Source organism: Lycium barbarum, chromosome 10, assembly GCF_019175385.1.
Source record: "Lycium barbarum isolate Lr01 chromosome 10, ASM1917538v2, whole genome shotgun sequence".
In the NCBI taxonomy this organism is placed as follows: domain Eukaryota; kingdom Viridiplantae; phylum Streptophyta; class Magnoliopsida; order Solanales; family Solanaceae; genus Lycium; species Lycium barbarum.
In genome coordinates, this window is record NC_083346.1 from 7,196,535 (window position 1) to 7,217,594 (window position 21,060).

Sequence of the window (21,060 nt, forward strand, 5' to 3'; positions counted from 1 at the left end):
AAAGACGTTGACTTAGTAGCCTATTTTGTCCCGGCTAAAGGATTGTGGAGGACTAAGGGTAAAGAAAATTACGGCCGAACTCTGGTCTCTGAATCGCCTACATATCTCGGGTTGCACGAGAATCGGGCCGTGTGTAGTTCTGGGAAGACTACGGCACCTATGACTGGCAACTCATGATTTGATGCGAATCTTCGCAAAAAATATTGTCCCAGTGTCGAATTATGATGACACTGGGTATTGTGATAGAACCCTAAAAATTGATTGTGCTGGAATGTGAACGGGAAATTTGAATTTGGAGCCGAGTGTTCGAGGTAGATCTTTGACCCTTGTCGAGAAGTCTGCTTGTCCTTCCCGACGTATTGCCCCAGTTCGCTGCCGAAGAAATAGTTCCACGTTGCGCTAAAGCTCCTGCGAAACTAAAAACTAGATGAAAATAGTCAGGAAGAATAAATATTGAAATATAGCGACGCAAGTGCGGTGCAATGCGGCTGCGAGCATATGCAGGGCATTAATAAAATAATAACAAGACAGGGCAGATGCGGTGCGATGTCTTATGCAAAAATTTAAAAATGGCGGTGCATGGCCCATGTAACATATGGAAGGCGGTGCTAAGGGCGGTGCGCAACCCATGCAGAAATTTAAAAGGGCGGTGCATGGCCCATGTAACGTATGAAAGGTGGTGCTCAGCCTTATGCAGAAATTTACAAAGGGCGGTGCATGGCCCATGTAATGTATGAAAGGCGGTGCATGGCCTTATGTAGAAATTTAAAAGGGCGGTGCATGGCCCAGGCAATATGAAAGCGATGCAAAGGGCGGTGCGCAGCCCATGCATCATATGAAAGGCGGTGCATGGCCTTATGCAGAAATTTAAAAGGGCGGTGCATGGCCCAGTAAATATGAAAGCGATGCGAAGAGCGGTGCGCAGCTCATGCATCATATGAAAGGCGGTGCATGGCCTTATGCAGAAATTTAAAAGGGCGGTGCATGGCCCAGACAATACGAAAGCGATGCGAAGAGCGGTGCGCAGCTCATGCATCATATGAAAGGCGGTGCATGGCCTTATGCAGAAATTTAAAAGGGCGGTGCATGGCCCAGACAATATGAAAGCGATGCGAAGAGCGGTGCGCAGCTCATGCATCATATGAAAGGCGGTGCATGGCCTTATGCAGAAATTTAAAAGGGCGGTGCATGGCCCAGACAATACGAAAGCGATGCGAAGAGCGGTGCGCAGCTCATGCATCATATGAAAGGCGGTGCATGGCCTTATGCAGAAATTTACAAAGGGCGGTGCATGGCCCATGTAATATATGAAAGCGATGCAAAGGGCGGTGCGCAGCCCATGCATCATATGGAAGGCGGTGCATGGCCTTATGCAGAAATTTAAAAGGGCGGTGCATGGCCCAGACAATACGAAAGCGATGCGAAGAGCGGTGCGCAGCTCATGCATCATATGAAAAACGATGATTAATGCAGGTGCAGTGCAATGCGGCTGTAAGCACACGCAGTGGCAAAAAATAAAAGCAATGTATTCGAAAGCAATTCAAAATATTTGTGCGTTGATATATATTTGAAAAAAAATAATTTGCAAGATTAGCTTATGGTGATCGCCGAAAGTTATTTATATTTGAAGACATAATTGATAGAAGAATGCTCAAACCGTTTGACGCGCCATCATTTCAAGGTCGTGCCTATTTCGCTCCTGCAACTTGGCAACCTGCATCCAAAGAAAATTTGTAAGTTTGGGGAGGGGGTTGATTCGCGTTGACTTGGGGATCTGGCTCTTGCGCTTCGTGCCTCCAGCTTCGTATGGACTTGTAACCTCCGCTCATTTTAAGTCTTGGCCGACTAGTAAACAGTCTGATTAGAATCACATTATTTCGAGAAAAAAAAAAAAAAAAAAAAAAAAAAAAAAAAAAAAAAAAAAAAAAAAAAAAAAAAAAAAAAAAAAAATAGACATAGTAAAACTATATGTATGGTGATAAATAATTTTGCTGAACTCGGAACTGTGACACATTGTGAAACAAAGCGAATGCCCCTTTTCCGAAGTTTTCTTCTGCCCGAAGACTCTGTCGAACAATATTCTCCCGAGTCTGTCGATGTTGTCTTACGGTGATCCCTTTTAAAAAAAATTGTCCCAGTTTCTGGTGCAAGGGATGTTGATCTTTTCAAAATGGCGAGACCGAGCCTACATAGGCTGCCTACGTATCCCACTAGGGGAATCAGGTCGAGCGTAGTTCAAATTACAAGCGGAAATAAAATTGGAATTTTGAAGTGATGTGACCGAGGCCTATGCGGGCCGCCTACGTATCCCCCATGGGAATCAGGTCAGGCGTAGTTCATATTACAAGCGGAAATAAAATTGGAATTTTGAAGTGATGTGACCGAGGCCTATGCGGGCCGCCTACGTATCCCCCATGGGAATCAGGTCAGGCGTAGTTCATATTACAAGCGGAAATAAAATTGGAATTTTGAAGTGATGTGACCGAGGCCTATGCGGGCCGCCTACGTATCCCCCATGGGAATCAGGTCAGGCGTAGTTCATATTACAAGCCAAAGGATATTGATTGGAATTATACCCAAAAGACCTAAACTGATATAGGTTTGTCATGCATCCCGCCACGGGGAGTAGTGTCATTACATGAATAAGTGTTGCGGGATATTACATACAAATAAAGAAGGCTTCTAAATATAATATCTCTTGACGGCATCTGCGTTGATAGCTTTCGGCCAAATTTCGCCATCCATTTCTGCTAGGATTAACGCTCCTCCAGTCAATACTCGATGAACCATATAAGGTCCCTGCCAGTTAGGTGCAAATTTTCCTTTAGCTTCATCTTGACATGGGAATATGCGTTTCAGTACCAATTGCCCCGTTTTGAATTGCCTCGGTCTTACTTTCTTGTTGAAAGCTCTGGCCATTCTATTCTGATAAAGTTGTCCATGACAAACGGCATTCAATCTCTTTCCATCAATGAGCATCAATTGTTCGTATCGATTCTGCGTCCACTTAGCGTCACTTAACTCAGCTTCTTGGATGATTCTCAAAGAGGGTATTTCTACCTCAGCAGGTAACACCGCTTCTGTCCCGTAGACCAAAAGATAGGGTGTTGCCCCTGTTGAAGTTCTCACGGTAGTGCGATACCCGAGAAGAGCTAACGGCAGTTTCTCGTGCCAATGCTTGTAATTATCGATCATCTTCCTCAGTATTCTCTTGATGTTTTTATTGGCTGCTTCAACTGCCCCATTCATCTGAGGGCGATAAGGAGTGGAATTGCGATGAGTAATCTTGAAGGTATCGCAAATCTCCTGCATTAGACCACTGTTAAGGTTAGCGCCGTTATCCGTTATGATTGACTCCGGGACTCCGAATCGGCAAATAATGTTGCTCCGAACGAAATCCGCTACCACCTTCTTTGTTACCGACTTATGTGAAGATGCTTCCACCCACTTTGTGAAATAATCAATGGCTACCAAAATGAACCTGTGCCCATTCGATGCTGCTGGCTCGATAGGACCGATGACATCCATACCCCAACTTGCGAAAGGCCACGGAGAACTTGTCACATTTAATTCATTTGGCGGAACTCGAATCAAATCACCATGAATCTGACATCGGTGACACTTCTGCACAAAACGGATACAATCGGACTCCATAGTCATCCAGAAATAGCCTGCGCGAAGGATCTTCTTGGCCAGCGTAAAGCCATTCATATGAGGCCCACATGTGCCGCCATGCACTTCTTCAATCAAACGAGCCGCTTCTTTGGCGTCAACACATCTTAATAATCCTAACTCCGGAGTCCTCCTATACAGGATTTCTCCGCTTAGGAAGAAATGGTTTGCTAATCTCCGAAGCGTTTTCTTCTGAACCCTAGTTACCCCTTCCGGATAGTCTCCGGTCTTAAGATATTTGTTAATGTCGTAGTACCAAGGTTCCCCATCAGGCTCTTCGTCCACATAGAAGCAATGTGCATGTTGATCGTGCACGTTTATCTTGATAGGATCTATGCGGTTCTTGTCTGGATGCTGAATCATAGAAGACAACGTGGCCAAAGCATCAGCGAACTCGTTCTGTGTCCTTGGAACGTGTTTGAATTCGACCTTAATGAATCTCTTACACAAATCCTTTACGCAGTGCAAGTACGGAAGTATCTTCCCGTTCTTAGTTGTCCATTCGCCTCGCACTTGATGAACCAGCAAGTCTGAATCGCCTATAACCAGAAGCTCTTGTATATGCATGTCAGCTGCCATTCTGAGGCCGAGAATACAAGCCTCATATTCTGCCATATTGTTGGTACACGGGAACTTGATTTTGGCTGAAATGGGATAGTGCTGGCCTGACTCTGAAATCAAAACTGCTCCAATGCCGACCCCTTTAGAATTTGCCGCCCCGTCGAAGAACAGCCTCCACCCCGGGTACTCTTCTGCGATGCCTTCCCCGATGAACAACACTTCTTCATCCGGGAAATAAGTTTTAAGGGGTATGTATTCCTTGTCCACAGGATTCTCTGCAAGATGATCAGCTATCGCCTGCCCTTTGACAGCCTTTTGAGTAACATACACAATGTCAAACTCGCTCAACAACATTTGCCACTTAGCTAGCTTCCCCGTAGGCATAGGCTTCTGGAAGATGTACTTGAGTGGGTCCATCCTCGAAATGAGGTAAGTAGTATATGCAGACAAATAATGTCTCAACTTCTGTGCAACCCATGTCAAAGCACAACAAGTGCGTTCCAATAACGTATACCGTGCCTCGTAAGGTGTGAACTTTTTACTCAAGTAATATATCGCTCGCTCCTTCTTTCTTGTCTCATCATGCTGTCCTAATACACACCCAAAAGCATTTTCTGATACGGACAAATACAATAACAAAGGTCTTCCAGCTTCTGGAGGCACCAAAACAGGCGGGCTAGACAAATACTCTTTGATTTTGTCAAAGGCCCTTTGGCAATCTTCAGTCCATGTGGTAGGAGCATCCTTTCTCAATAACTTGATTATTGGTTCACATATCACCGTTGATTGTGCTATAAATCGGCTGATGTAGTTGAGGCGCCCGAGGAAACTCATCACATCTTTCCGACTCTTTGGAGCGGGCAATTCCTGAATGGTTTTTATCTTCGAGGGATCTAACTCTATGCCTCTTCTGCTCACAATAAAACCCAACAATTTCCCTGCAGGTACTCCAAATGCACATTTTGCGGGGTTCAACTTCAGATTATATCGCCTCAACCTGTCGAAGAACTTTCTTAAATCCGTTAGATGGTCTGAGCTCTTTCGTGATTTGATGATGATATCATCCACATAGACTTCAATCTCTTTATGGATCATATCATGGAAAATGGTGGTCATGGCTCTCATGTAGGTAGCTCCTGCGTTTTTGAGCCCGAAAGGCATCACCCGATAGTAGTACACCCCCCAAGGTGTGATGAATGCTGTTTTTTCTGCATCTTCCTCATTCATTAGGATTTGATGATATCCTGCGTAGCAATCAACGAAAGACTGCAACTCATGCTTTGCACAATTATCAATAAGCATATGAATATTCGGGAGGGGAAAGTCGTCTTTTGGACTGGCTTTGTTGAGATCTCGGTAATCCACGCACACTCTAACTTTGCCATCCTTCTTAGGCACGGGAACGATATTGGCTAGCCAAGTGGGGTACATCGTAGTTCGTATGACCTTTGCATCGAACTGTTTAGAGATCTCCTCCTTGATTTTCAAACTCAAGTCTGATTTAATGTTTCTTTTCTTTTGCTTTATCGGAGGACAGGATGGATCAAGAGACAACTTGTGCGAAACAATGTCAGTGCTTAATCCGGGCATATCATCATAAGACCAGGCGAACACATCTATGTACTCTTTCAAAAGTTTGATCAATTTCTCCCTCTGTGACGGAGTTAAGTGGACGCTGATTCTTACTTCCATCATGATTTTTGAATTACCCAAATTTATGATTTCTGTTTCATCCAAATTTGGTTTTGGCTTATTTTCAAAATATTCATAATCTTTAGTTAATCCTTCAGGTCGCATATCTTCTTCGCATTCTTCATCATCTTGTTCGGCATTTCCTACGGGCTCGCTCGTTTCACTATGTGTCATATTCGAGGTATCAGCAGATCTATTAATTTGACTGCTGAAAATAAAAGAAAAATTGATTAAATAAAGATGGAAAACATAGATAAAAGCATGGCTGGAAAATTGCATTTAAACTTCAATAGTTGGGAGGCAAAACAACAAAAGCATAGGCACGATTCAAGCCTCAATTTTGAATCGTGTCTGTTTCATAAAATACTGAATACAGTTTTGTCTACCAAGACTCCCGAAGAAACGGGGGCGGGGTACAAGTCCAATTGTTCAGACGACATCCTGGCTCTGCAACCCGGATAGTCGGGTCTTCGGAACATCCACTTGAAACCATGCTGCACTCTGCTTCTCCTTCGATGATGAATAAGTTCTTAAAATTTTCTAGGAGGTCGTCTTCCAGCTTTTCTTCTGACGCCTGGGCAGCGGAATCCCTGAGAAATGATTGATTCAGGAGCGGAACAGGCTTCGGCAAGGGACTAGCACTTCTTCTTTTGAGACTGGCTAAAGCAATCTCCTCAGGGGTGGGCTCATATCCGAGACCGAAAGTATGGTTGTGTCCGGGCAGTTGGATTGGTTCCACAATCCCATTCGAATTCAAACCGAGGCCTTGACCGGGTCGGAAACCGTTCTTCAGCATTTCCCATGCCACCATCATAAGCGCTTGTGGCAATTTTATTTTCCCTGCTTGAACAGCACACACAATCTCTTTGATGTGGAAAACAGATCCGTCTAGTCTTTCCACACTCTCAATAGGAGGAATCGAAACTTCCGGGTAGAGGGAATTGTTGCCTTCTCCATGGATTACCACTTCCTGATGATTCCACACGAACTTCAAACTCTGATGCAAAGTGGAAGGGACCGCACCAGCCATGTGGATCCATGGTCTCCCAATCAGCAAGTTGTAACTAGTAGATATGTCCATTACTTGGAATTTCACCATGAACTCCACAGGCCCAATCTCTAGAAATAAATCGATCTCTCCGACAACCTCTCTTCGGGCTCCGTCAAAACCTGTGACACTGACCTGACTGCCGTGGAGTTTCCCAACATCGATCCCTAAAGCTCGTAGAGTAACGACAGGACATATATTCACAGCTGAACCCCCGTCGACCAATACTTTGGAGATGAACTTATCCCTGCATCTGATAGTAATGTTTAATGCCTTGTTATGCCCCAAACCTTCAGGTGGCAGCTCGTCATTATGAAAAGAGACCCGGTGGGCCTCGAGGATCTCCCCTACCATAGCCGACAATTTTTCACTGGAAGTCTCGGCCGGAACATAGGCTTCATTCAGTATATTCACTAAAGCACTCCTATGAGCTTCAGAACTCATCAATAATGCGAATAAGGAAATTTGAGCTGGCGTTTTCTTCAGCTGTTCTACAACAGAGTATTCCTTCGTCGGCATTTTCCTCCAGAATTCTTCGACTTCAGCGTCTGTAATAGTTTTCTTCGAGCCATTCTCCTTGCTTGGCGCCCCTCGTGCCACCTCTTCGGGGGCATAGCATCGTCCAGATCTAGTTATCCCGGTGGCAACGGTTTCTACAACTATTCTTCCTTTTTCTTTGTCCTTTACCCCGGATTGATAGTCCCAGGGGACCGTTTTGGTGCTGTGAGAAGGTGCTGGGGCAACGAAAGCTGTGATCTTGGGCCTTGGAGTGAGTACTTCGAACGGGGCCCTCATTTGAACTGTGATTACGGGAGCAACACAAGCTGACGATTCGACCTTATCTCTTTTCTTAACCGGGACGATGGTCCCCTCCAGATTGTAATCTTCGTCAATAGTGATCATGTGCGCATCTGCATTGCAGTGATTCGGTAACGGATTGTTGTTTATGTTCGGGGGAGCCTCCTTAAGCTGTATGACTCCTTCCTTGATTAATGCCTCAACTCTATCCTTGAGAGCAAAACAGTTTCCAGTATCATGCCCTGCAATTCCCGAATGATATGCACAATGTTTAGTCTCGTCATACCATCCTGGGATAGGATCAGGAGTTCTTCCTTGAATTGGTTGGAGTATCCCTGCCATTTTCAGCCTCTCGTACAGTTGGGCTAAAGGCTCGGCTAATGGTGTGTAAGTTCTGGTTGGTCTTCTTTCAACATTTGGGCGTGGTCTAGGGGTGTTTTGTGGGCGGTTTGGTGAATGGTACTGGGGTTGCGTTGCATAGGTTGGACGGTGTTGTGTTGGGTTTTGGTAGGAAGGGGTTCGAGGTGAATAATATGCTGGCTGAGTGTGATAGACGGGAAGAGGGGTAGGTGGGGGTTGGTAATAAGGCTGAGGTGTTTGAGTGTACTGGCTGTAGTGCGAGGGCTGAGGTGAGAAATGTTGGTGGGTTGATTTTTGGGTTGGTTTTTGATCTTGGACGGCCATGACTGGGGATACTCCGTCTCTCTTCTTCTTAGCAGGGTCTGCCTGAATGGCCTTACTTGTGGCCTGCAAAGCCGCAAGATTTGTAACTCTTCCTGTTTTTATCCCTTCTTCTATGAAGTCCCCCATCCTGATGACTTCAGCAAACTTCTGCCCAATGACACTTAACATTCTCTCATAATATGTGGGGTCCTTTAGAGATTGTACGAAAAGCATCGTCATTTCACTCTCTGCCATTGGAGGCTGGACTTTTGCTGCTTCTGCTCTCCAGCGCATAGCGTATTCCCGGAAAGTTTCTGTTGATTTTCTCTCCAGCTTCATCAAATAAAACCGGTCCGGGATAGTCTCAGTGTTGAACCTGAATCTGTCCATGAATTCCTGGGCCATATCTCCCCAACTGTGCCACCTCTGCGGGTCTTGGTATGTGTACCAATCGAGTGCCTCTCCAGTTAGGCTCCTTATAAACAGTTTCATTCTGATAGCTTGATTTTTACCCACTCCGACAAGCTTATCGCAATATGATCTCAAATGAGCCCGAGGGTTTCCCTTCCCGTCGAACATGTCAAACTTCGGCACCTTATATCCAGCAGGTAACTCAATGTCCGGGTGAATGCACAGATCTTCATATTCAAGTCCTTCACATCCCCTGTTGGTTTGGATGTTCCTGACCGCTTCCCTCAGACTGCGAAGCTCTTTTGCCACATCTTCGTCCGCTCTTGCCCTAGCTTCCCTTTCCAACTCTTCATAGGGGTCAACTTCTGGATGTTGCAAGGCCTGTGCCTGGGTAGTGAAAGGATGAGCTTCTGCCGCATACTGTGTGTTATGGCTGGCAATATGCGCCAATGGTGTATGGTGAACTGCTTGGTAGTTTTGGGTATGTGGGTTAATTTGGGTAACTGCAGGTTGAGGAATGTAAGGAGTAGCGAAAGGTTGTGAATTGGTTTGTTGGAAGTTAATTTGCTGGAGGTTGGCTTGTTGCTGGTCATTTGGTTGTGAAGTAGTTTGTTGTATGTTGGCTTGTTGCGGGATGGTTTGTCGTTGGATAGTTTGTTGCGGGATGGTTGGTTGCGGGTGGATCTGGTGTGGAATGGTTTGTTGTGGATTTGACTGCTGTGAGGCGGATTGTTGGTTAGTTTGTTGGGGGTTGGAGGTATTTGGATGGACTGTGTAAAGCGGAGGGTTTGAGGGAGAAGGTTGTGGAGCGGGTGAATCGACAGGCGAAAAGGATGGTGGAATTGTTGTGTTTGTTCTTTGCTCAGGGTGAGGGGCGTTCAAAGTGATGGACAGATTGGTGAGATTCCGCAGTCGCTCAATTTCGGTCTGCATATTGGCCATTTGCTGCAACAATTGGGCAATGAGTTCATCATTTCCCCCTCCTGAAGCCTCAGGTTCCTCTCTTGGAAGAGTGACGAGTCCCAAGCCAGTCTGTTCGGATGCCCCTGAATCATTCATATTGCCGGACGTTCGTGCTTTTGATCTCGTGAAGTATGGGTGGTCTGCCAGTTCACAGTCAACGCGAATCAACCTCTGGGGGATAGTAAAAAATAAACCTTCTTCAGAATGAAGAAAGCTGTGTTAGTATGGTCCGAATGATTGCTGTTTAAAATAATATGGAGATTTAGCAGATAACGTTGAAATAAGCACGTGTTGCATAGCAAATAAGCACATATTGCGTAGCAAACATACATTGAATAGCAAACAAAACATATTGCAAACAAACATATATTGAATAGCAAACAAAACATATCGGAAGGAAATCAATGCGTCCTATTATGCAAGGGACCTTTTGTGCCAAAGGTAGGCCTAGCGTGGATTTGAAGGATAACATATGTAGTCATGTGTCATTCCAGTGTGCTATTAATTGAAAGCTCAAAACGAATACAATCCCAATGCGAAAGAAATTATTACAATCGCTATTGAACAAGTTAACTAAAATGAAGATGGCCCTTCGTCGCTCTTGAACCTCTTGGTTGCCCGAATTGACTGATCGATCTTTCGGCGATTCTGGGCAAGGTATGACATAGCTAGAACACCCCCTGTTTTGATGCCTTCTTTGATACAAGTATCGCCCTGTTCAGCCAGAAGTGTATCCAACTCTTGCATACTTTGCTCGTAACTAAGTGCTTGCTGCTTCCAATTCTCTGCTTCCCTTTCCTTTTCCTTAAGTTGCGCATGATGCTCGGCTTCAGAAACAAGACTTTTCTTACGCAATTGTCGGAGTAATATGCATGCTTCGGCTTCCCCATCCTTAATCCGATCTTTCAAACTAACGCCGGGTTTGATTGATTCCTCCAAATCAGCGGCCAGCCATTCCATATAGTTGTCCTCGCATCCAGCTTGATATCTATTCGGCTCAACTGAATCTGCTTTCATAGTTTCCCTCAGTTTCCACATGCGGATAACCTCCTTTAAAAAAGGGATTTTCCCTTCCTTGTAATCAGCTCGGTAATAGTCCATATCTGCCACTAAAGGTATGTTTTGCTTTCTTCCCGATTGCCTCAAAGTTCTTAGCGGGGCGTAAGGTTGCAGGTTTTGAAGTCCCATCAGAATTAAGAATGGTATAACCCTCGTTCTAAACACCAAACTCTCGGATGGAAACCAACTAAACATCCATTGAATTGAATCGTCGTCCAAATGGCTAAGAAATTCTACCCACTCTTTTACACATTTTGGCTTTTCAAATGGTCTACTCGTTAAGATAGCGCTTGGAACATGACCCAGAATGTGATTCTCACCCGTCGGCTTCTGGAATGCTAGACCCCCGTTGACTTTCTGAAGATGTTCCATCAGCCAAATTTGCAGAAGCAAGTTGCATCCTTCAAAATGCTTATACCCGCGCTTACAACGCCCTAATGCTCGGTAGATATCTGCCACGACCATAGGGACCAAAGTGTAGTGTTTCCCGTCGATGCCACCAAAAAGAGCCTTAGTTGCAATAACAAGATGGGTGTGAATGTCTTTTGTGGTTCCTTTAGGAAATACTATAGTCCCTAAAAAACATACTGCGAAAGCGAAGCACCGTTTCTGCTTCCAAGAGTCATATGAGAAGAATTCATCCTGATGATCGACGAAACTCCTTTGATAACCGAATCTGTGATACAAATACTCGAGTGGTATCATAGACTTCCGCAAACATTCCACACCTTTACCCTTTCTGAACCCGAAGCTGTCAGCAAATTCTTTTGGTAAAGGTTGCCTCGGAATAATCATGCCACAATTTTGCCATTTTCTTGGTTTACGTAATAATGCCACATTTTCTATATAGCCCCCTATTTCCTCTAACAACGGAGTCATCTCAATGTTGCCAAATCTAAACACGACCCTCTTTTCATCCCAAAACACAGTTGCAGCCTCGATGATGTCTCTGCAGGGCTGGATATCCATCAAAGACGGTAAGTGTCCCAATGCTCCACGTACAACCCGCTGTCCGTAATCTCCTAAATCAATCCACCATGCTTTTAGTTGGGGAGGGACGCTCAAAACCATACTGAATCTCGGATAGGCGTTATGTTGACTCATGGCTACCTGCGTTCACGAATGGTTAGTTCTACCTAACTAGCACAGGGTCCACATAACACACATTCATCCTTCAAATCAATGCATATACCATGATGATTGTCGCTCGGGGTCGTAGACCCACTCGAACGTTTGGAAAAGGTTTACTAATGGACTTAATACACCTTGGGTATTAAGTCTCCTAGGCTCGTGCATGTCTTATAAAAGGCTTTGGTTTAGCTCTATCTTAGGCTGATTAGGAGTTGGTTTCCTATGACGCAAGGTTCCCCCAAGCGGACAACTTGGGAGTGGAAAGTCTGTGGCCGTCGACTGCACCGCCGATCGACTAAATCCACAAGATCAATCCAGCTAAAGGGTAATTTTAGTAGTGCACGGCCGCGATCCGCGAAACCGCTTAAGTGTGTGAATTTGTGTGAATTTTCCAGGAGTGGAAGAAATATGAGCGGAATGCCAATTTAGGGAAAGCAGTAACACATTATTACATAGAAGATTTTACATAATAAAACAAAACACTTGAAAGAACATAAAAGAAACAAACAAGGCAACAATAAAGCAAGCATAAAGAAAACAACAAAATATCCAACAATTCAATTATTAACCTAAATTTATTATGGTTAGAACCTAGAATATCCCCAGCGGAGTCGCCAAGCTGTTATACACCATTTTAACCTGGGTTAGAGCGGAGTACAACATATTGGAGATTCCTATATTGCTTTGTTTTAAGGAGTCGCCACCTAATTAATTTAACGGTGAATTAGGACACCTAAATGTTAACTAAGGTAAAGTTAAAACTAAACCTCTGTTAATGGTCTGCTTAACCAGTGTGATCTAGGTAAGGGTTCTAGATTATCCTAAAGGGAAGGGGTTAGGCATCCTTTAGAATCCGTTAACTTACGGTTATCCGACTAAACTTAGGTTAATTAATCAATGTTGGATATAGTATTTAAATTTTTAGGAAATAGCTTGTGCAAATAAGACTTGTAAAAGATATAACAATTTGTGCAAAAGAAGATTATAAATGCCATTTTATAAAAAAAAGGACTTCAAATAATAATGATGTTTAAAAATGGGGCTAGTAATTCGCATAAGAGGAGATTTTAGGATGCTATTTGAAATAAAAGCTTATAAATGTTGCTAAGGCTCTCAAATAAAATGCTAATAAAACCTATAGAAAAGAATATGATAATTTGTATAAAAGGAAAACTTCAAATGCCATAAAATTTATAAATATTGTCAAGGCTTTAAATAAAAGTGCTATTTAGAATGAAATTTGTAGAAAATATAATGATTCGCATAAAAGTAAACTTCTAATGCTATTTTAAAATAAACTTATAAATGTTGCAGAGACTTTTAAATAATGATGATGTTTAAAACAAAATTCGCATGACTGTATAAGTAAAAGAAAATGCAGGTTTGCGTAATGTTTTAATACATATTTGAAACAAACTAAACTATGATGTATTGATTAACTTTGCATTTTAGAAGCATAAACGAGATTATATTTTATTAACTACATCCGGCTAAAATATGCATAATTTAGATAAAACTTTAAAGAATGTCTACAAAATATTCTTTAGTTTTTCCCCTTCTCTTTTTAATTAACTACCATTATTTCTAAACTGTCCATACTAAACTCCCCTGCAATTCATCTAAGCTAACTAACAAAAAGGAAAATAAAACGAAGTGTTAGTCAAACAAATTCAAATACACAAAGATAATAAAATTGGATGAAATGTAAAGAAATTCAAATGGGCTTGGCCCATTTTGGGCCGCTACTGTCCGTTGCCATTGCCATGGGCTTCGGCCCAGCAGGATGGTGAAGCAGATCGCTGCGGAACCTGATGGGCTGACTTGGGAGAGATTATGTTGGGCTGCGGAGCCCAACATCGAATATAGGAGGTGAACGAGTCTCTCAGACTCGTACGCGAGGTTCATGCAAAGAAATGAAAGAAAAAGAGATTAATATATTATCAATAAGGTTGAAATATAAATTTGAAACAATTCCGTCGATTGTATATATTATGTATATCCAAACGTATTTCACGAATATACTTCAATAATACGCAGATATACACCTCGACCATACAACAGTCAATAAACATAAAAAAAAAACCAACTACTAAATGTGCTAAGGCAAAAATCCGCAAGCAGTAGCAATAATAAAGATCTGTAGATTGCGAGACAACCAATGAATTATGTAATTCCGCATGTGAGCATGCAACAGCAGGCAGGTATTGCAATAGACATGTCAGCCTTTAAATTCCCAAGATAGCCTCAATCCATTTAGGTAAAGCGAAGAGTATAGACATATGATCCAAAGCATTTTAGTTGTATCAGGATATCTAAACTTCACATTTTTATATCAATAAACCAGTAAGCCTATTTATGACAGCCAAATTACACATCAACAGCTGTAACGATATCCAGTTGTCTCTCTCTATTCAAACCAGATTAAACTTTTAATCTCATATTGCACAATTGTTCAGTCATGTAGGATTGTTAGGCAAGTTCACAAGATCACACAGGCTCGTTTTTTTTTTTAAATCTTCAAAAAACTGTTTCATACTAGTACATTGGCACCTAGTAAATAACCCTAATTATGACAGCCACAAGGGCTAAACAAGCATATAAGATTCTGCCAAACAGACGAGAAGCTAAAACAGGGGAGTTCACAGAATAAGAAACCACCATGATGAGTCTAAGAAAAGGGAAACCATTGGTACTAGTTATCATGTAAAAAAACCCAAGATTTATAGATATATTCCAATCAGACTATACCAATCTCTCATGCATAAGCAAACAAAAACAATCCACTAAATGATCAAATATATATATAGGAATTAGACAAGTTGATACACTTAACAAATTTCTGGGCCAAGGTATGATTTTAAACAAGCATCACATCAGTTTATCGAGCAATGTTTTGGGAAGCAAGAGTTTGCACATTTGAACAGGATTTAACTTCAACAAAAATAAGAACATGATTTTAACAGGTTTAGATTTTCAATAGTACCATACTCAAATCCTTTATAGAGTCACTATCCTATTTAAACTAAACTAAGAATTACATCTAACACAGTAGAAATTAAATCACATGCCCAGATGACAAGGGAAGAAAAAAAAGACTGGACTAAAACAGCAAGATTTAGGAATAACAATGTCTTGACCGTGCCATTATTATCAACTCAACTACCTAAACTTTATGCTAAACAGGTTCAACTTAACAAGCTGAGCTATCACATGAATATGCTTGACTGGACTGATTAACTCAACCCATGAGCCAAACTGAATAAGCATCTATCTTGGCCAACCAAACTAAACTAACACTTAAGTGCACTCAATAAGCTAACTATCCTGCTTGACTAATTCAAATCTAACATGAACATGCTTGTAAAGACCAACATATAAGTAGTTTAAACCAAAAGCACCAAACTAGACCAAACATAATCAATTGACAGGCTGAATCTTCGTGCTTAAAATAGGCAGATCAAACTAACACAAGTATGCTGCACAAACTGAGCTAAACTAGCATATAAACATGGTTCATTTGAACTAAACATTATGCTTGAGCTAACACAAATATGCCTATACAGACTAAACCAATACATTAACAGGTTAAGATGAATCAAGTTGGGCTAAACATGCTCAGTTTAGGCAGGCTTAGTCACCTATTTAACAAAGCATATTAAAACTAACACAAACATGCTAGACAAACTGAGCTTACTGACGAAAGCACAAAATCAACAGGACAGCACATCATATAGCCAACATCTTTTAGGAAACCGAATTAACTAGCATGCATGAGTATTATTCAGCCACCAGAAGGACGTGCTCAGTTACGTTAACATGCTAGACTAACTAAATCAAAAAAAAAATGCTAGAATACGAACAGGTCTTTCTGTCGAGCTAACTAATTAACATGCCCTAATAATCGACTAGCACCAAACACACAAAAGGGGAAATGGAGAGTAAATTACGCACCTTCTTCAGATGCAGCGAACAGGGTGTGAAATCCTCGATATACACTCGAAACTTCAAACAACAGACTCGATTCTCGGAAATAAAGGACTGTTAGAGTTGAAAATTTTTGCTTAGGAGATTTTTGGCAACAAACGAAAGCTTTGATTTCTATGGAATCTTCAGGTGAAAAGACTCGATTTTTCAAAGGGGTTTGTGCGATTTAAGAACTCAATTCGTTTGGGGGTTTCTGAATGTGTTGTGCTCGTCTCTGTTCCTGTTTTTTCTCGTTCCTGTTCGTGTTGTTCCCCTCCCTTTCTCTTCGTTCTCGTTTACTGTTGCTCTTTATAGGTTTTTGTTTTGTTGTTTTTGTACTGAAAAAGGGAAGGAGGAGCGGGAGAGAGAGAAAAGTGGGGGACAAGGGTGAGTGGGGAACGGAGAAGAAGGAGGGAAAGGGGGTGAGTGGGAGCGGCGGCGAGGGTTTTCGGGGTAAAGGGCGACGAAGGAGAGAGAGAGGGAGAGGAAAGAAGGGTGCGGCGGTGAGAGGAGATGAAAATGAAGGGGAAACCCTAAAAAAGGGTTTCCCTTATTTGGCTGAAAAATGAATTGGACCCGGTCCATTTGTGGACCGGGTCAAATTTTAGACTGCGTATTAAAAGAACGGACTATTAAATTAAACATGGACTGATCTAAAAATTGAGATAAAAAGTATGGTCTAGTCCAAAAAAAATATTAGGAATTAATCGGACTTTGATTTGGGGTCCGGTAAGTCAATGTACGGACCGAGTGCAAGAAATAGTTTGGCTTCTAAATTTAAATAAGAGACACATTTTGATTAACGATGTACTAAGGGTGCCAGAATATCACCTGGTACGAAAAAAAATGTGTAATTGTAAAAGAAGATCCGGGTAAAAATTATATGATGTCGCAAATGACCGTGCTATAACATTTAATGACAAACGCTATCATTTAAATGTGCGAAATAAATGCGATGTGTGTGCGGAAGTTGGTAGAAACGTCGAGAAATGCAAGTTTTAATAATACTAAATAATAGTAGCAAATAAATAGCGGTAGTAATACTGCTAATAATGATAACAATAATGATAATGGTAATAATGATAATGCTGATGATAATGGTGATAAAAAATAATAATAGATATAATAATAATAGTACATAACAAATATTGATAATTAATAACAAATAACAATAAGAATAATGATAATAATTAATAATAATAATAAATATGGTAGTAATTAATAATAAAAAAAATGACAATTATTGATAATAACAAAAAATGATAATAAATTAATAATAATAACAGTAATAGTGGTAATAATAAAATAATAATGATAATAATAATAAGAAATAATAATGATGATAATAATAATAATAAATAACAATTATTGATAAAACAATGATAATAATTAATAATAAAAAAAATAACTATGATAATGATGATTAATAATTAATAACAAAAATAACGCTGATAATAATGATTAGTAATTAATAATAATAATAACAATAATAATAATAATAATAATAATAATGGAAATAACAAGAATAATAATAATTAATGATAATTAGTAATAAATGATAATTTAAGAATAATAATAATAATAATAATAATAATAATAATAATAATAATAATAATAATAATAATAACTGCAGTAGAATAAAAACGTGGGTGTTAATAAAAGACTAATAATTATAGTAAAAATTTAAATGCATATTTTTTAATTTCTCAAAATACCAGAAGTATAAATAGGTATTTCGGAGGAGAGGCGGGACAAAATTGGGTGTCAACAACTTAACCCAGAGACAAGTATAGGTTTTCTTTAGCTGATAGATGAAGGCCTAAAAGTAAAGAGGTTACGTTTTGTCTAATTTTTCTAGTTTTATGAACCTGCATTTTTTTTTTACTAAGTAGGAAATCAATGCAAATTTTCAAGATTAATGGTATTGTCTTGATTAAAACGTTAAAAAGGGAATTTAAAAAATCCTTCTAAGCCTGAAGTTTGAGTCTTTAACATTTTAAACCTGACTCTGTTTATTAAACTGTTAAAGCTTCCTAATAATAATTTGGCCTTTATTTGCTTCATTTTGTTTCAAACGAGTATGAAGATCATGGGATAAAAGAGAATGTGTGAAAAATAAAATATAAAAACAGGAATTAGTATGGAACTTTAGTTGTAGTTGTGCTTTTTAGAGATGGAGAAGAGAGGTTTATGCCACCAGGGCTTTTCTTTTAACAATGGTGAAGATGAATTTGAGGAAGATGAGGGTAAATTTGGATTATAAAATTTTTTTGTTGATAGAAGAGCTGACTCAGCAGTTCTCTAACTTTGACTCACGCGCCTACATTGAACAAAAGAGTACGTGATATGCCATGTAGGACTAGTGTGTTTAAGTGATGCATTTCTACCAAGTTGAGGTGTCTATCTGATCACCAACTAAGTTAAAGTGTCTAACTTAAAAATTGTGTCAAGTTAAAGGGCTTATCTAGGTATTTAGCCTAACTGTACAAAACATAAACTCATAGTATAGTGGAAACTTTATTTTTGGAATGACGGGTTGATATATTTATTTACTTGTCGCCTTGTTTGTTAAACTTAAAATTGTCATTCGCTTTAGGCAAGACTTAGGCCGTCAATACTTTCATAACTAGATTAAATTGACTTGGTATAAATACTTTGTTAAATAAATTCACACTTTTGACGATTAGGCAAAAATACTAGTCCATCCTTTATTTTATATTTTTTATACACTCTTAATACAACTTACAATTTATATTGTTTCGTGTACACTATACATATTTTAATTAAGTTAAATCCACATTTTGATGCTAGGCAAATATTAAGTCGTCCATTTACAAATCTTTTATTCTTTAGAGGCATTACACATTTTCATTCATTTTTTATCCACAATTCCTTATATTTATTTTTTTACCAATACTTTTTACAATTATTTTGTTCCTTATTCTTTTGATAGGATATTCATTAAACAAACACTCTTTTTAACTAAACGGTAGAAACAAGTCAAATAAAATTCACTTTTCTGAATAATTTCGTTATATAAAATCTTTACACCAATGAATATTCGTAAATTATTTTTACATTCTTTATGCACTAATATACCTAGTTATACAGTTCTTTATACATTTTAGGTTTGACGTACACTCTTTTACACTTTTTTTTTAATTAAATTTGCTTTGCCCGTGTGGGCTTTTTATTTAATAAAATAAGAGTCCAAACAAATAAAATCGGACAGGCCCAAAACAGACCCAATCCAAATGAAAAAACAAAAAAAACAGAAAAAGAAAGCAAACAAAATAGAAATTGCCTTCTTCTTTTTTTTCCTATGAGAAATCTTGATTAACTTTCTAATTCCCCTCAAAGAATTCTTGTTTGGTCCAGCATCCTTTTCACTTTTGAATGCACTACTCTTATCCAATAATATGGATGCATCACAGCCCATCTTGGATTTACCATAAGTACTATATGTCTCTTCAATTGGGACATCATAATTCTGACACAAATATACTCCAAAAGCAGTGCCACATTCATCATTGTCGTCTTATGTCTCAACCCCACACTGCACAATATATTACTCTTCAATCTTAGTATATTTCCCCAGTACCCCAGGGGAGAAAAGCATTGTGAGTCTGTGACATTGCTCTCTTTTTTCCTTTTTGTCACTCACTTTTTAGTGGAAGAAAAGCAGAACTTCACTGCTTCTTGTGGTAACTCAGAGTTCTTTTTCTATAATACTGCATTGTCCCAAAAGTTCCACCATTGTCCATGGCTGCTCTCCGGCTCCAATCTCTTTTTTCTCTAGATCGGTAATCTTCTGCTCCTCCTTAGTCCTTTCTTCTTCTTGTATGACTGTTAAGCTCCTCATAATTGCTCTTTTCTGCTCTTGCTTATTTTCGATTTTTGTTGTTGTTTGAGTTCCACCTCGGTCAATTCATCTGCACCACAGCTCCTGAAGTTGTTGTTTCGATTCCAGCTCGTTTGTGATGCTGAGATTGCTGTATGAACACTGAGCTTGTTGTTGCCTTTCTTCTATTCGATCTGGTATGTCTCTTCCTCTCTCTTTGCTGTATTTACCTTCTCTGTATCTCTGTATTTGATTCTTGCTTGTTTTGTAATCTCTATTGTTCTGTCTTCTCTATGTTTCGATTGAAAAGCTTGGCTGATCAAATATGTATCTTCCTCTTTGTGATTTAAACCATATAGAATTGACTTTTGTCCATTCGATTGAGCATAAATTGGTGCTAATACCACGAATTGAACATCAATCAACCTTATATTAATTAAAATCCCCTTTGAGGCTTTCCTGAGTTGGATCTTGATCATATTTGCTATGCATCTGTATTCTTTTTTTTTCCTGTACCCTGATTACACTTCGTTTTGCTGCTTGTTGGTATTATTTCGGTGTGGTTGTTCTGTGGTACCTGTTGAATTAAAAATCCTCCATCTATGTTAGTTTGTGTACCTGCAACCATTGTTTTAAAAGGCAGTGTCAGGACTCGCCTCGGGGCTCGCCTCGGGGCAGGGCAGTGGCAAAACGTCCTGGGGCTAACGTGCGGGGCTTAGTTCCTATGAGGCTTTCGCCCTAAGCGTCCAACCGTACGCCTAACGCCCAATGCCCAAGGCTCGCCTAACAGTTCTTACACAAATTATATTTTAAATTCCTTAATTAAAATCATTCTCCCTCATAATTGTTTAACAAAATAATGATACTTAATAGTTTTTCATCTATAGAAATAGAAGATCGGGTGTAACTCATATAACAAGTCGTAGTATTGGATATTTACTATTTGAGAACGTCGTGAGGTTGAATATCACTTATTTTTTTAAAAAAAAAACACATAGCGGAATTGTACATTTTCACTTGTCATTAGTCATAAGTCCTATGTATCAGAATTATCATATAATTTTATTTTTTGTTCATGAAGAAGTTATGTTTTAATTGTAATATTGATAAATTTTATTGATTATTTGCTTATAGGGAGATAAAATGAATAGTATGATAGTAATAGTGTTTTAAGAAACTGTATTTTTTTCCGTGTTTGAAAGTTAAAATGTTAGAATTGTTTTGTATTTCATAATAGCTTTTATTTAATTGTATTGTT